The sequence below is a fragment of the Otolemur garnettii genome, unplaced genomic scaffold (assembly GCF_000181295.1).
Source record: "Otolemur garnettii isolate 467f Iridium unplaced genomic scaffold, OtoGar3 scaffold00002, whole genome shotgun sequence".
Taxonomy (NCBI): Eukaryota; Metazoa; Chordata; class Mammalia; order Primates; family Galagidae; genus Otolemur; species Otolemur garnettii.
In genome coordinates this window covers 11,918,567-11,933,476 of record NW_003852397.1, presented here as the reverse complement: position 1 = coordinate 11,933,476, position 14,910 = coordinate 11,918,567, and the positions used below count along the sequence as shown (strand labels likewise).

General features: G+C 39.7%; 1 pseudogene; it reads right to left on the bottom strand.

The window, feature by feature from the left end:
* Nucleotides 1–12,239: 12,239 nt before the first annotated feature.
* On the bottom strand, nucleotides 12,240–12,385 carry LOC111725854 (annotated as a pseudogene).
* Between the last annotated feature and the right edge of the window lie 2,525 nt (nucleotides 12,386–14,910).

The window sequence follows — 14,910 nt, the reverse complement described above, 5'->3', positions numbered from 1 at the left end:
CCTGGTTTGGGGATCAAGGTGATGTTTGCTTTATAGAATGTGTTGGGTAGTATTCCTTCTTTTTCTATATTTTGGAAAAGGTTAAGTAGTATAGGTACTAGTTCCTCTTTAAAGGTTTAGTAGAATTCTGACGTGAAGCCATCTGGTCCTGGGCTTTTCTTTTTAGGGAAATTTTGTATAGTTGATGCTATTTCAGACCTTGATATAGGCCTGTTCAACATTTCCACTTCCTTCTTGCTAAGTCTTGGGAGGTGGCATGCTTCCAAGAGTTGGTCAATTTCCTTCAGATTGTCATATTTCTGGGAATAAAATTTCTTGTAATATTCATTAAAGATTGTTTGAATTTCTAAGGGGTCTGTTGTTATTTCATCTTTACCATTTCTGATTGATGAAATTAGTGATTTTACTCTTTTTTTCTTGGTTACGTTGGCCAAAGGTTTATCTATCTTATTGACCTTTTCAAAAAAACAACTTTTTGATTTATTGATCTGTTGTATAATGCCTTTGTTTTCAATTTCAGTTAATTCTGCTCTAATTTTGGTTATTTCTTTTCTTCTGCTTGGTTTTGGATTGGAATGTTCTTCCTTTTCCAGTTGCTTGAGATGTCCCATTAAGTTGTTAACTTCCTCTCTTTCTGTTTTCTTGAGGAAGGCTTGCACAGCTATAAATTTCCCTCTTGACTACATTTGCAGTATCCCAGAGGCTTTGGTAACTCATATCTTCATTATCATTTTGTTCCAAAAATCTGGTAATTTCCTTCTTGATCTTGTCTCTGACCCACCTATTATTCAGCATAAGGTTAATTAGCTTCCATGTTTTTGTATGAATCTGCAGATTCCTGTTGTTACTGAGTTCAACTTTTATTCCATGATGGTCTGAGAAGATGTAAGGAATTTCTACTCTTTTAAATTTGCTGAGGTTAGACCTGTGACCTAAAATGTGGTCAATTTTGGTGTCTGTTCCATGGGCCAATGAGAAAAATGTGTACTCAGTTTTGTTAGAATGAAATGTTCTGTAGATGTCTGTTAAATCCAAATGCTGAATGGTTAAGTTTAAATCTAAAATTTCTTTGCCAAGTTTCTTGTTAGAGGATCTATCCAACACTGCTAAAGGAGTATTAAAATCTCCAACCTGATGGAGCTGGGAAAAATCAAGTTACTCATGCCTATTAGAGTCTCTTATAAATTGAGGTGTGTTCTGGTTGGGTGCATAAATATTGATAATTGAAATTTCATCATATTGAGTATTACCCTTAACAAATATAAAGTGACCATCCTTATCCTTGCTTACTTTTGTTGGTTTAAAGCCTATTGTATCTGCAAATAACATTGCAACACCTGCTTTTTTCTGCTTTCCATTTTCCTGGAATATAGATGACCATGCCTTCACTCTGAGTTTATATTTATCTCTTAAGGTAAGATGAGATTCTTGTATGCAGCAGATATCTGACCTGAGTTTTTGTATCCAGTCAGGCAACCTATGCCTCTTTAGAGGACACTTTAAGCTATTCACATGGATTCAGAATATTGATAAGTCTGTTAAAATTTGGGTATTGAGTTTTTTGAAAGTCCAGTGGCAATTTTTAATCCTTTCACCACTGTGGAATTTAGAATTTGATCAAAAGTTTCTGAGTGAGTTTACTTTTGTGGTGGAAGATTACACTGATCATTATGGAGGATAGGTCTGAGAATATCCTGGACAGCTGGTTTAGTTATGGCAAATTTCTTCAATATGTGAATGTCATTAAAGTATTTAATTTCTCCATCATTAATGAAGCTCAGTTTAGCTGGATACAGGATCCTGTGCTGAAATTAATTTTGTTTTAGGAGATTAAAATTTGATGACCACCCTCTTCTAGCCTGAAAGTTTTTGACAGAGAGATCTGCAGTCATTCTAATATTCTTCAGCTTGTAGATTATGGTTTTCTTACATCTAGCTGCTTTCAGAATTTTCTCTTTTGTATTAACTTTAGTGAAGTTAATTATGATGTGCCTGGGGGATGTCTTATTTGGGTTGAGTCATGCTGGGGTTCTGAAATGGTCTGCTATCTGAATTTCAGAATCTCTTGGTATGCCTGGAGAGTTCTCCTTCATAATTTTATGAAGTAGAGCCTCTGTGCTTTGTGAAGTCACTTCTTCGCCTTCAGGGATTCCTATAAGATGAATATTAGTTTTCTTTGAATTATCCCAGAGCTCTCTGAGAGAGTGATTCATTTTTGTTCTCCATTTCTCTTCATCCCTGCGCATTTGGGCACATTCAGAAGCTTTGTCTTCAATGTGAGAGATCCTTTCTTCTGCCAGCTCCATTCTGTTACTGAAGGATTCTACCATATTTTTCAGATCTTTGAGTGCTGCCACCTCTTGCTTCAGTGTTTCAAAATCTTTGGTCATTTTATCTTTGAAATCATTGAATTCTTGAGACATCTTTTGAATAATTTCTTGAAATTCTAATTCCCTCCTTTCTTCCATTCTATTAATCTTATTTGCTATTCAAATTCTGAACTCAATTTCTGACATCTCAACCATGTGTTTATGGATAGGATCTTCAATTGCATCTGTCCCATCCTTTGTTGGGGGAGTTGATCTACTCTGGTTATTCAAATTACCAGAGTTTTCCTGCTGATTCTGCCCCATGCTGAATTTACACTGTGTGGAGACCATACTAGAACTGTTCAGTCAGTGGCTTCCACCAGAGAAGATGCCGGCTTCCTTTGGTTGCCCACAGAGGCAGAGAGTGTCTGTCCGGGAGAGCCTCAAGGGTGTAAGCCTTGTTGTTCCCACTGCTGTGGCTGTTGCTCTTCACCTTGGGGTACCACTGTTCTAGTATGGTTCCTTCTCAACTGACTGTGCTTTCATAGTTCTTGAGCGGCTGGCCAGTGATGCCAGGAGCATACAGGTGTGGCAGTTCTGGGCTGACCCAGAGCAGATGCCTGGAGCAAGGAATTCCTCTGCCAATGCCTGCGGGATGCTGCAACTCTATCAAGCAGTTGTGGGCCTTCCCAGAGTGGGGGACTCCTATGCCACCACCCATGGGATGCACACAGCTCTAGCAAGCAGTTCTGGGCCTGCCTGGAGCGGGGGACTCCTCTGCCAGCCCCCATGGGGCATGCATGGCTCTAGCAAGCAGTTCTGGGCCTGCCCTGATTGTAGGACTCCTCCACAGCCTGCAGGATGCATGGCACTAGCAAGGAGATCTGGGCCCACCCGTCCCGGGAGCCTGGAGTGGAGAACTCCTCTGCCACCACCTGCCGGATGTGTACGACTGTAGCCAACAGTTCTAGGCCTGCCCAGAGCTGGGGACTCCTCTGCTGGTGCCCACAGGTTGTGCACAGCTCTAGCAAGCAGTTCTGGGCCCACCCAGAGCAGGGGACTCCTCTGCTGCTGCCCATGGGGTGCGTGTGGCTCTAGCATGCAGTTCTGGGTCCACCGGAGTGGAGAACTCCTCCACAATCTACCACCACTGAGTCTCACGGCTCTAGCAAGCAGTTCTGGGGCCTCCTGTGTGGGTGCCTGGAATGGGGGACTCCTCTACCGCTGCACCTGGAATGCACATGGGTCTCCGGCTGCAGTACTGGGATTGGGCATTTGGTCTTGCAGGGGTGGGGAATGCTGCTCTTGTCCCCCCCCCCGCCACTGTCTCTGTAGGCAAGGTGGGAAGGGTGGACTGGAAATTCAAAATGGCAGTGAAAGCATTTGTTTGGTTTTTCTGTCAGGTGAGAGAGTGTTTAGAATCTCAGCAGGATCCCTCTAGGGGAGTAGACCCCCCCTTCCTGTGGTTCTCACACGTGGGGTGAGATAATAGGTCCTCAGTTCACTGCTCGCCTGTAGAAAACTTATAGGAGAAGATGAAGAGAAAACAAAGAGAAAACTACAACATTCTTGGGGAAGGGGATGGACACTTTTCCTTTGGGATGTATTATGTACCTGTAAATTGCTTTCTTGGTGTCTCAACTTGCCTGAGCAGAGGTGTCTGCAGATATCACTCTTCTCTCTCTCTTTAACTTTATTGGGTATTTTCTGGTTATTATCCTTCCCTCTGGACAGGAGCTTCTGTCAGAGTTTGGTGCCTGTCGGCCATCTTGCCCCTTCCCCTTTAGAGTTGATTTCTATGGAACAATCACATAGACCATGAATCTATCTTGATATCACTCTCAGAAAAATATACAAAGAATGGAGGAACCTTGAGTGTAATCCAGTTTATTAATTTTATGCTTTTAATTGGAGAACTTCTAACAAGGTTACAAAAAAAATTCCCTGTAGATGTTAGTATTTGGCATCATAACCATTACTAACCTGCTTATCTGTAATTTGACTTTCTCCTTTTGCTTACTCTCTGCATTTGTACGGACAATTTAAAATGGCTGGGCTGCCCATTTTCATTCCAATGTAACAAAATATTTATCTACAAACTACTTGCAGTGTTTTCAAGTTTGCTTCAACAAATGCCCTGATTTTGTCATTTTAAAGGCAATACTCAAGAACAGCGGTTCTCAACTTGTGGGTTGTGACCTCTTTGTAATAATAAAAATAGGCTCAGCGCCTATAGCTCAACCGGCTAAGGCGCCAGCCACGTACACCTAAGGTGGTGGGTTCGAATCCCCAGCCCGGACCCGCCAAACAACAATGATGGCTGCAACCAAAAAATGGCCAGGCGTTGTGGCGGGCGCCTGTGGTCCCAGCTACTTGGGAGGCTGAGGCAGGAGACTCGCTTGAGCCCAGGAGTTGGAGGTTGCTGTGAGCTGTAATGCCACGGCACTCTACCCAGGGGGACAGCTTGAGGCTCTGTCTCAAAAAAAAAAAAATAATAATAATGAAAATACATCCTGCATATCAGATATTTACATTACAATTCATAACAGTAGCAAAATTACAGTTATGAAGTAGCAATGAAAAAAATTTTATGGTTGGGGGGGTCACCACAATATGAGGAACTGTATTAAAGGGTCATGGCATTAGGAGGCATTAGGAAGGTTGAGAATCACTGCTCTAGAGAAAGATATTTTGGCATTAAGAAAACTTTCCTTTGAGAAAGTATAACATGGCTAGATTTGTGTGTATATATACACACTACATATTTATACACACACACACACACACACACACATATATGGGGTTTAGGGACCAAAGAATTAACACTCAGGGCATTGTGGTATGTTTTCTGCTCTTTTTAAAGATGAAAACTTTTTTAGAATCTCAGAGCCTACATCCAAAGATGTGATTCTGGTTTCCAGAGGTGAGTATTTGGTGGGGGACATATTCTGTGGCAGGTGGTCTTTTGCCAAAATCTTTCATGATGGTCTATATGAAAACAAAGCTGGTTCTGTTTATAAACCGGCACTGAGAAAAAGGAATGATGCTTTTGCCTGCTGAGGAAACTAGCACTTTTTCCCCCTTTATCTCCTCTAGTCACCATGGATAAACACATTAATTCATTATGTGCAGAGGACATGCAGCTCAATTATTTGCTAGAGGCATAAATTAAATGTTGGGCATAGTTCAGTTTACTCTTTCTTAAAAGAGTAAAGGAGAAGACAGAAGCCTGGGAAGCTTATAATCCCGCCTGTTCATATTATAGTGAACAAATCAAGTTTAATCCAGTTCAGTGTTGGGCTTTAAATTTTCATGGTTTCTTCCTGTTTTTCAGGGGAAGCTGGCAAGCAGACCAGCCATCGTGCTTGTTTGATTTTATCTGAACAAATGTCTCCATTCCCACCAAAAGGCTTGTGTATTTTTTACCCTTTCTCTTCCAAACGACCTGTCAAAACCCAGCAATGTCACGTTAATGTTTTATGGGCAGACTATCCCAGATGCTTCAGGAAATGGCGGCACTACTTCAATAATTTACATGGCATTTCTGCTCCACTTTTTTCTGGCGTCTGTAAAGTTTCAGCAGCAAACATACAAATAGCAATAGGGTTTCTAGGCAATGTCTTTGCCTCTAGAGTTTTGACCACCTCTAATCCTATTCTCCACACCCTTTAAATGGAAAAAAAATATCAAACAATTTCCATTTTCCTGTGCTAGTGAGAACCATCCATCTCTTCCCATGAGAGCTGGGTTTTCCAGTTCATTCTGTGTTTCAACTTTTATATTTGTTTTTATGCATTGTATTTATTAACTGTCCATCATAATTAGCAATTTATTTTATATTTGTTTGTGCACTAAGAATTCCATTTATAAATATTTTGGCTCAATAAAAATATCCTAGCTGAGAGGAGAAGGCGTGCCTACTTCTTTTGTGCCTGTTTGATACAATCACACAAAACCTGGCACATTATGGAATCTGCACTTCTTGTCAAGTTTTAAAAATGTTGTAATGAACAAAATTTATCTTTCATTTAATATGTGGTGTGGTGAAAAGTAGAAAGGCTTGCTGGCCAGGGGGCCTAAAATGAGTCCCAGTTTCCCCCTGGCCTTTTTTTGGAATCATAGCCAAGAAGTTCTGTGGTCTCATCTGTGAGGTAGGAATTCTAATACTTGTCTGACATCTCACAAGACCAGTGTGAGGATAAAACGAGATGATGTATGTAGATGCTTCATAAATAGATGATCTTTAACCTGATCCTCTCAGGCTGTAAATGACACATTTTTTTGAGTTCTAACACATTTTGCCTCTTTATCAAGCTTTTGAGGCCTTTGTGATCTGAATCAGCAAAAAGTCCAAGTAGCGGTGCCTACTAGAAGCAACACAACCTCCTGCCTCCTGGAAGTGTTAAAACACCTCTCAGACAAGGGAGTTTAAGCAGGGCAAACGCAGTTTGGTGCAATCCTGTGGCGGAGCCTGTGAAAGGCTTTATGTAAGAGGAAACCATTTCTTATGGTTTCTTTCTAATAAAAAAAAATGCCCTAAACTAAGACCTAGTCTTTTTATAAACTCTCATTCTGAGGCAGTAACAGGCATATCATTTTTTGAAGAACCTTAAACTTATAGGTCTTTTGGTAAAGATTCTTTAAATAAAAGAGCATACACTTTTCTTTGAGAATCCATTTCTAGGGCAAGTTCGCTTCATGCATAATCTAAAGGCTTGGAATTTATAAAACAAAAATCCAATGCCTCCTAAGAGGAGCACATTTTTCACTTTTAAAATGGATATGTAGACTTTTAAGTATAGATTATTTTTGGAAATGGCACTAAAGAGCTATAATGGAAACTGTTGATGAACTTGAATATAATATGTTATCTTATGGTGTGTTTAATGATCTGAATCTGAATGGTTTGTATACAGTAGAATTTCAGAGATTTCTCAACTTTGTATCTCATATTTTACTGTCTCCTTTATCAGGTGAGTTACTGCCTTGATGTAAAAATGCAAAGCAATGAGTTTTAACTTATATACCTCTTGAGTTCATAGTTTGCCTTCTATTATGGCTATTTCTAGAATCACCTTATCTGTCTTTTGATTTAAGGGACTTAATCATGTTTTTATAAGCCACATACTTACTTGAAAATACTAGTAGCTCAATAAATGCCAACAGAAGGAGTAATTATATACTATATTGCAGAATGATTTTACTCCCCCAAATTTTTACAATGTTTTCCTTTCAGCTATTGACTATAGCACAACTTAAAACAATCCAAACTCCTGGACCTGTTCCAGGTGATTTCATGAGGCAAGTGACCATGTCTGGGGGCCTTGTTTTCCTTATCTGTGGATAATGAGGATGCTGATTCAGCCAATTCCAAGTTCTCATAAGCTGATCTCTCTGTCTGCCTCATCACTCATCTCAATTTCAACTCCCTGATTTTATACTGTTTGATTCTTACCTGGAATCTCTCACATGCATTAATGTACACATGTGGAATTAATGGCATTCTTATTCTGTGTCTGTTTTCCTTAGAATTTTCTTGTGTATTTGTAGTAGAAATTCGTGGAAGTGTGTATGTGCAGAAATGAAAAAAAAATTGTAAAAATAGCCATTCTTTATCTGTGAGTGGAATAACATTTTTCTTATCTCACTGAAGAAAAGGAAATCGTTTTATTGAACCAGCAAAGGATGGATTTACAGAGCTCAGAAGAACTCTCCCACTGTCTGCAAATTAGGATGTTGGGAGAGGGGAGACTCACAGTATCTTGGAGAAGGTGGTTGCAGAAAACAGTAAAGCTGCACATAATTTTCGGGGAGGATGGTCTTTTAAGTACCACATTTTCTATTCCAAGGAAATGACTTTTATAATCTTAACCTAAATAATATCAGGAAGTGAGCTAGTACTATAACTTGAGTTTAATACTTGTTATAGTGGAAACTATAATTATAAGTGGAATTTCTCCTTTTTCAGCGATGGTTATTTTTGGCTCCTATAGTCCATGGTGGTATCACTATCCTCACTCACACAGTATGGTGGAGAGGAAGCATCTCTGGCCGTCATCCAGAGATGTTTACCCTGCAGTACGTGGGTGCCAAGGCCATTGTGCCACGGAGTTCCAACTGTTCACTCTCAATTTGGATCTTGGCTTAAAGAAGGACCACCCTCTGTCTGCTACTTGCAGTCAAAAACGAACCACTTACCACTGCTGTAAGTCACAAGCCAGCAGATGTTACAACTGTCTGTAACAGGATGATGGGCATGGACCATAAAAATTCTAATGTAACAACTACCATTGGAAAATAACCTATTGTTTGATTTTCTATATTGTGATTTGTTAAAGAAACAAAGACTTTTCCTTTCCAGAGGGAAGGAAGTTCAGTTACCAGATTGAATATCTGTTACACATCCCAAACCTAAAAGAATAATATTGCCATTCACATGTACATAAAATTGGGCATAAATATTAGGTGTGGAGGGAGACTTGAATGCTAAAACATGTAGCATGACATCTCCCTTTTGAAGGAAGCTGAGCACTAAGAAATGTGCTATGTTTTTGGCAGGAAGTCGCTGGCTCTGTCACTGACTTGCTCTCCAGTCCCAGCTGCAGGCTGATTGATGGCCTCACACTGGAGAACACTCTTGGGGGAGCTGTTTATCCCCATATTCCATCTGGAGCTGCTGGGATGTAGTTCACCGTGATGATGGCTACTGAATGAGCTGCACTGGCAGGACCTCTGTGACAAGGAAGGATGGCGGCTGGGGAGCCGGGCCGGAGTCAAAGGATGTCAAAGAAATGGATGGAGCGAAGCACACGGCAGTCTGCTCTCCTCAGACACGGTGGGGCAGCAATTCAAAAGGAAAGACAGTGCACAGCTTTTAAACCACCTAATAGGAAAACTGCGTTCCTTTGTTTTTTCACTTAGAGCGGTTACTTTATAGATTTTTATTTCAGATTAAGGGAGCATACTACCTACAACTGAGATGTAATGACACTGTTGACAGCCACCTAAGGTTTAAGATACGTTTGACCATACTTGATGGTAAGCTTCTTTTAGGGAAAGCCTCTCATATTAACCTGGGTACGTCAAAAACCAGTATAAGACATGCATGCTTGATGAGCAGATCCTCTAGAAACCTTCAATTGTTATGGATTTGGAAAATGGCAAAAGACAAAAGTCTGTCTCTTTGTGTCTCTCTTACACACACACACACACACACACACACACATTATATAGGAGATAGTACAGAGAAGTCCATAGAAATAGTACAGAAAAGATTATACAGAAAAGCACCTGTAAGGAATGGACCAATGTGAGCCCACATTCTCCCAACCACAGACGTTGGAGGGTGTGCTAAGTGTTGCAGGGGTGGGAGGCTGCACAGGAGAGCAGGCACAGTTGGGTAGGAAACTAGTGGGAGAGTGTCTAGAAAATCTCTGCAGAAGAGACTTATAAGCAGAGCTTAAAGGGGGACCTGTGATTTTCTGTGGTTTTTTTTTTTTTTTTCTATGGGGTTTTTAGGTTTTTAATCTGTTGCTTATGGGAATGTATTATCACTTTGGCAGTCTAATTTTGCACAATGTTATTATAAGGGTAATAAAATCCATTTCCTAAGCAATGCTGACAGTTATGGGGGATGGCATATGAAACACCCCAGAAATAAAAATGTAAGACTTTCAGGGGGGTGACTACTTACTTAGGCCAGATCCTGCATTGGGTTAGAGTGGGGCCATATTGGCTGGTAGAATCAAATTTGTGAGCCTGTGATTTGATAGGAAGGCCAACTGCATGGATGAGATCAAGTGGTCATTGAGGAGAGTGGAGTTTGCTGTTTTTTAGTTCCTTCAGATTGTTTTAGGGAGTGAGGTTTGAAGGAGGTAAAGGTGAAATAGAAGATGGATAAAGCATACATACATCTTGTTTCTAACATAAGCAAGAAAAGGACAAGCCTGAGAGAATATATTTGTCAGTGTAATTCTTTCATGAAATTTTTGTTCACTTCATTTTTGTTCATAGGGAGTTCACGGATTGATTCTGTGACTTTCAGAAATGAGAGTCACAGTCCTGGTGATGTCTATTTTTTTTCCATTTTGCACAAAGTTAGTGTAATGCTTCTGTTTTTTGCAATAAAATTCATTCCTTCAACTATGCTGATTAGATAAAGAAGATGCTTTTTGGAAGCAAGATGCATTATGTATTCCTTTGCTTTATAGGCAATATTATATTCTATCCTGAGCTGATAGACATTAAGATTCTCATTAACTGAAGCAAGTACAGACAGAGTGGGAAGGATTAACGTGGAAATCAGGATAATGTCCTAACGAGGCCCGTAATTTGTGCCCATTGCTTTGCACTTGTTTACACTTTAATATTCCCACAATTGGAATTAAAATAATATGGGGATATAGGACTATTACTTAAAATGGATTACATAACTTGCTTGAGGTTATATAGGTTGGTTATATTCATGAAAAGATGAACAGAGACTTGAACTCAATTCTTTAGTGTTGTGTGATGGAATACTTGAGGCTGGTTAATTTGCTGGTTAATTTAAGAAAAGAGGCATTTAGGTGGCTCATGGTTCTGCAGGGTGTATAAAAAGCAGGGTGCTGACATCTGCTTGGCCCTTGGTGGAGGCCTCAGGCTGCTTCTAGCCACGGGAAGAAGCAAAGTGGAGGGACCATGTGCACAGCCACATGGCAGGAGAGGAAGCAGGAGAGAGAGAGAGAGAGAGAGAGAGAGGTCGTACCAGGGTCTTTTTAAACAATTGGAGAGAACTCATAGCAGGAGAGCACTTCACTCTCCTCCTGCCCCTGGGAGGGCATTAATCAGGGATCCCCCCCGCATGACCCAAATTCCTCCCACTGGGGATTTAAAATTTCAACATGAGTTTTGGAGAGGACAAGCATCCAAACTATATCCCCTCTCTTTTTCTTTTTCATTTCTTAATTTTGCTGGATTTTTACTGTGCTTAATTATCTAGAACTTGAAATGTTCAACTTTTTGACATCTTATCAGCTTCATGTGAACAATCCATCCCAGGAAAATGAAAGAAGGCAGAATATAAAATTTATCAATCTTGTTATTTAGTATAGTAGCTCTTGTAAAAAGTTTTGCTGAAGAGAAAATAAGAAAAATATGCCTACAATTAGAGGTTTAGTTAAGAACTACACTTTTGATTTTTAAAATTCTCTTTCTGATGTAGAGAATTGTGACTCAAAAACAAGTGTCACTGCAGAAAACCTATTCACTAGAAGTCAACATATTATATTAATGCACATAGCTAAGATTCAATTAAAAAAGTCAACATATTAAGAACATGGAGGTTTTCATTTTTCTTCAAGCTCTCATAAAATGTGATCAACACTGTTTTATAAACTACAAATACTGCTAGTTTTGTTAGACATTATTCTAAAACACTTAGATCAAGTTACAATGCTTTTTCTTTTAAAAAATGTTAAATTTTCTTTTTTAAATAAACTGCTGTCTCAGTTAACTATTAATTTCTAGAACATTTTTTAAAATGTCATTTTAAGCTAAGAAGACCAGTGATATTAATGGAAGAGTTGGAGTTTAGGGTCTCTTTGGTACCTGGGGGGTCAGGTGTTGTAGGCTGAATTGTATCATTCCAAAACATATGTTCATGTCCTAGGTCCTGGTACTTGCTCATGGCTTTATTGGGAAGTAGGGTTTTTGCACATATAAGCAAACTAAGATGAGGTCACACTGGATTGGTGTGGGCCCTAATCTAACAACTGGTGTCTTTATAAAGAAAAGGGAAATTTGGACACAGACACAGAGACACATGCAGGAGAGAAGACCATGTGGAGATTAAGGCAGATATTAGAGTGGGGCGTCTAATAGCGAAGGAACATCAAGAATTGCCAGCAACCCCCAAAACCCAGGAGAGCAGCATGGCACAGAACCTTCCTCAGATACTCCAGGCGAAATCAAACCTTGTTGATACCATCATTCCTGCCTTCTAGCCTCAGAGCTATGAGAGAATAAATTTTGTTTTGTTTGTAAACTGATAAGAACAGATACTACACTTGATCTTAGCCAAAAGGCCGAGAAATGATATATTTTTTTGTTTTTTAATTTCTGCCACTCAATGTATGGTACTTTGTTCAGGTAGCGCTAGAACATGAATGAAGTTTAAAAAAAAAAACAATGAAAGCATATTTTTCTTTTCTGGTGGGTATTTTGTTTTTCTAGGTTGCAATTTTTCCATATGGTTATAGATGGACTTCTAACAGGCAACAATCAAGCAATATACCAATATACTTACATTTCTCTTAAACATTTTTAAGGCAAAACCATTCCTGAGTACAAAGTCATATCCAATCTCATGGTTCTGAGTACATCTGGAACATACTTTTTTTAGGAATGGCAAAGGAAGATTTCCTGGTATAAGATAAAAGGATTTGAAGAACTGAGATGGACTTAGCTGCTTTAAATAACATCTACACCACAATATGTAGCAGATAAGCCCTGTTATGAACCACCCTGTTGTCCTACCTGAGAAAACAGGAATGTGTTGGGGGGTGGGATGACGGGCCAGTTCTAGCAAGGAAATGCTCTCATTTGGAAATGTTTCTGAATGCCTGCACTAAGCCAGCTTTACTCACGTTTTAGCACTAGGATAAAAGACTGTTCACTGTAACATGACTACAAAATAAAACCCAAGGTATCTGTTAAAAGGGAGAAATTCATGAGGATCATTTAGAAAACAAAACAAGCGGGGACTGTGTGTTTGGTACTATTGCAAATCCTTTAGCAAAGCCCATGAGATATTAAAGATCATGGACTATTTTCCCTATTTTTTTCAGTTAGGGAAATAGCATCAGAGATGTTTCTTAAGTCCCTCAAGGCTGCACAGGTAGGATTCAAATCTCTAATCCAAGCCTTCCAACTCAGGGGTGACCTGCTGCCTCTTATACTAAACTGCATAGAGATGACCTCTGGCTACTAATTTGGAATATAAAATGTATTGGGAAACACACAGATGAAAATAAAGCTCGAGGAAAGAGATGCAAGGTGACTTCTTGCCTCTTTTTTCCTGGAGGCCAGAAGCTTGACTCTGGACAGTCAGATCAGGGTATTGTAATTCAGCCATCTCTAGGCATTAACTTGATCAATTTACCAAAAAGTGTTTTTTTAAATGTCTGAACTTCTATTTACTCAGGAAAGAAACCACCAACAGAGATTGGAAATAAGCAAGCAGGGTGTTCTGATATCAATCTTCAGTTTTTACTCAGGAAGGGGCTGAGGGGATTGTGTGGGGCTGGTCCTGTGCCGTCCAGCTCCGTTTGCCCAGGGCTTGGGAGTGTGGTCTTCACTGCACCAGGACTCTTTGCTAAGTCTCCGTGTTGACTGTAGCAATGAACCCAGCTACAGAATTGAGTTTTAGGTGCTAACCGGTTGACATTATGGCAGCATAATAATGCACTTATTCTCTATCCTGCCCTAAATTGTGTAGGTTTCCATTGACAAGTACCCTTCAACTCTCTGTCTAAGGAATGATTTACAGGCCCTCATTTGGGCTTTGCCGGTCAGTGTATTCTCTACTCTAACCAAGACAGCTCACCTGGGATTTCTGCCCTAGCAAAAATGTATCCACATACAAAGGTGACTTCTTTTCATCCTTCTCTTTCTTGAGTAGTCTTTTTGATTTAGTTGTTTTTATAACAAACTTTTCCTTGCTTTTAGTTTGAATATGGCTCTGCAGAAGGGTATGTGTAGTCGTCACAGCCACGTTGTGTCGCCAGAGCCACCTCCGGGAGATCTGAGGACGTCATCACAGTTGAGCAAGAGCCTCCTTTCGCCCAGGTCAGTTTGCTTTTATGTGTTTTATACAATTTTAAGCTCCTCTTAGACACTCAGTTTATAGTTTTAAATTAAATATTCCATTGAGAACATATTTTCCATGTCATAATTTTTCTTCTTATGGAATAGGCAAATGCTCAAAATGCCATAAATTACATTTGAAGATGAAGTGAAAAACTAAAAACACATTGTTTTTCCTCTCAAAATGATAGCACCGCTAGAGGGCGGCATTGAGCTGTTACCGTATGAGGTGACCTGCTCTGGCAGAGGGTTTCTTTCTTGCCAATCCTGCATTTTGAGCAGATAACGTGGATTGTCTAGTGAGTAGGGGAGGAAGCAGTGATGCTTTATGGATTCCTAAGGGCCTATGTGTCTGCTTGGTTTAAAAAAAAAAAAGAGGTTTTGTGTGTATTTCAAAATTGATGAACAAACCCACAAAATTGACCATTGCTTACAAACAAAACACACACTCACATACACCCTCCAGTGACCTAAAAATCTCTACAATGAACTAAAGATCACTGGTTTTAGTACAAATATTTTCTCCAAAATTCAATGGATCAAAGACTTGTAGTAATGCTTTTGTTTTTAATGCGTTTTTTAACAGGAAGATTCATGGAACAAAATGCCTCCCTAAGCTTTACTGGGTTTTACTTTCTATTACCCCTGGTTACTCGGTTTGATTGTAAAAATTCCAATCTCAACGAGCCACAGTGTAAAATGAGACCAACAGACACAGGACACCAGGTATTATTATCCAAGAACTACCATTTGCTCT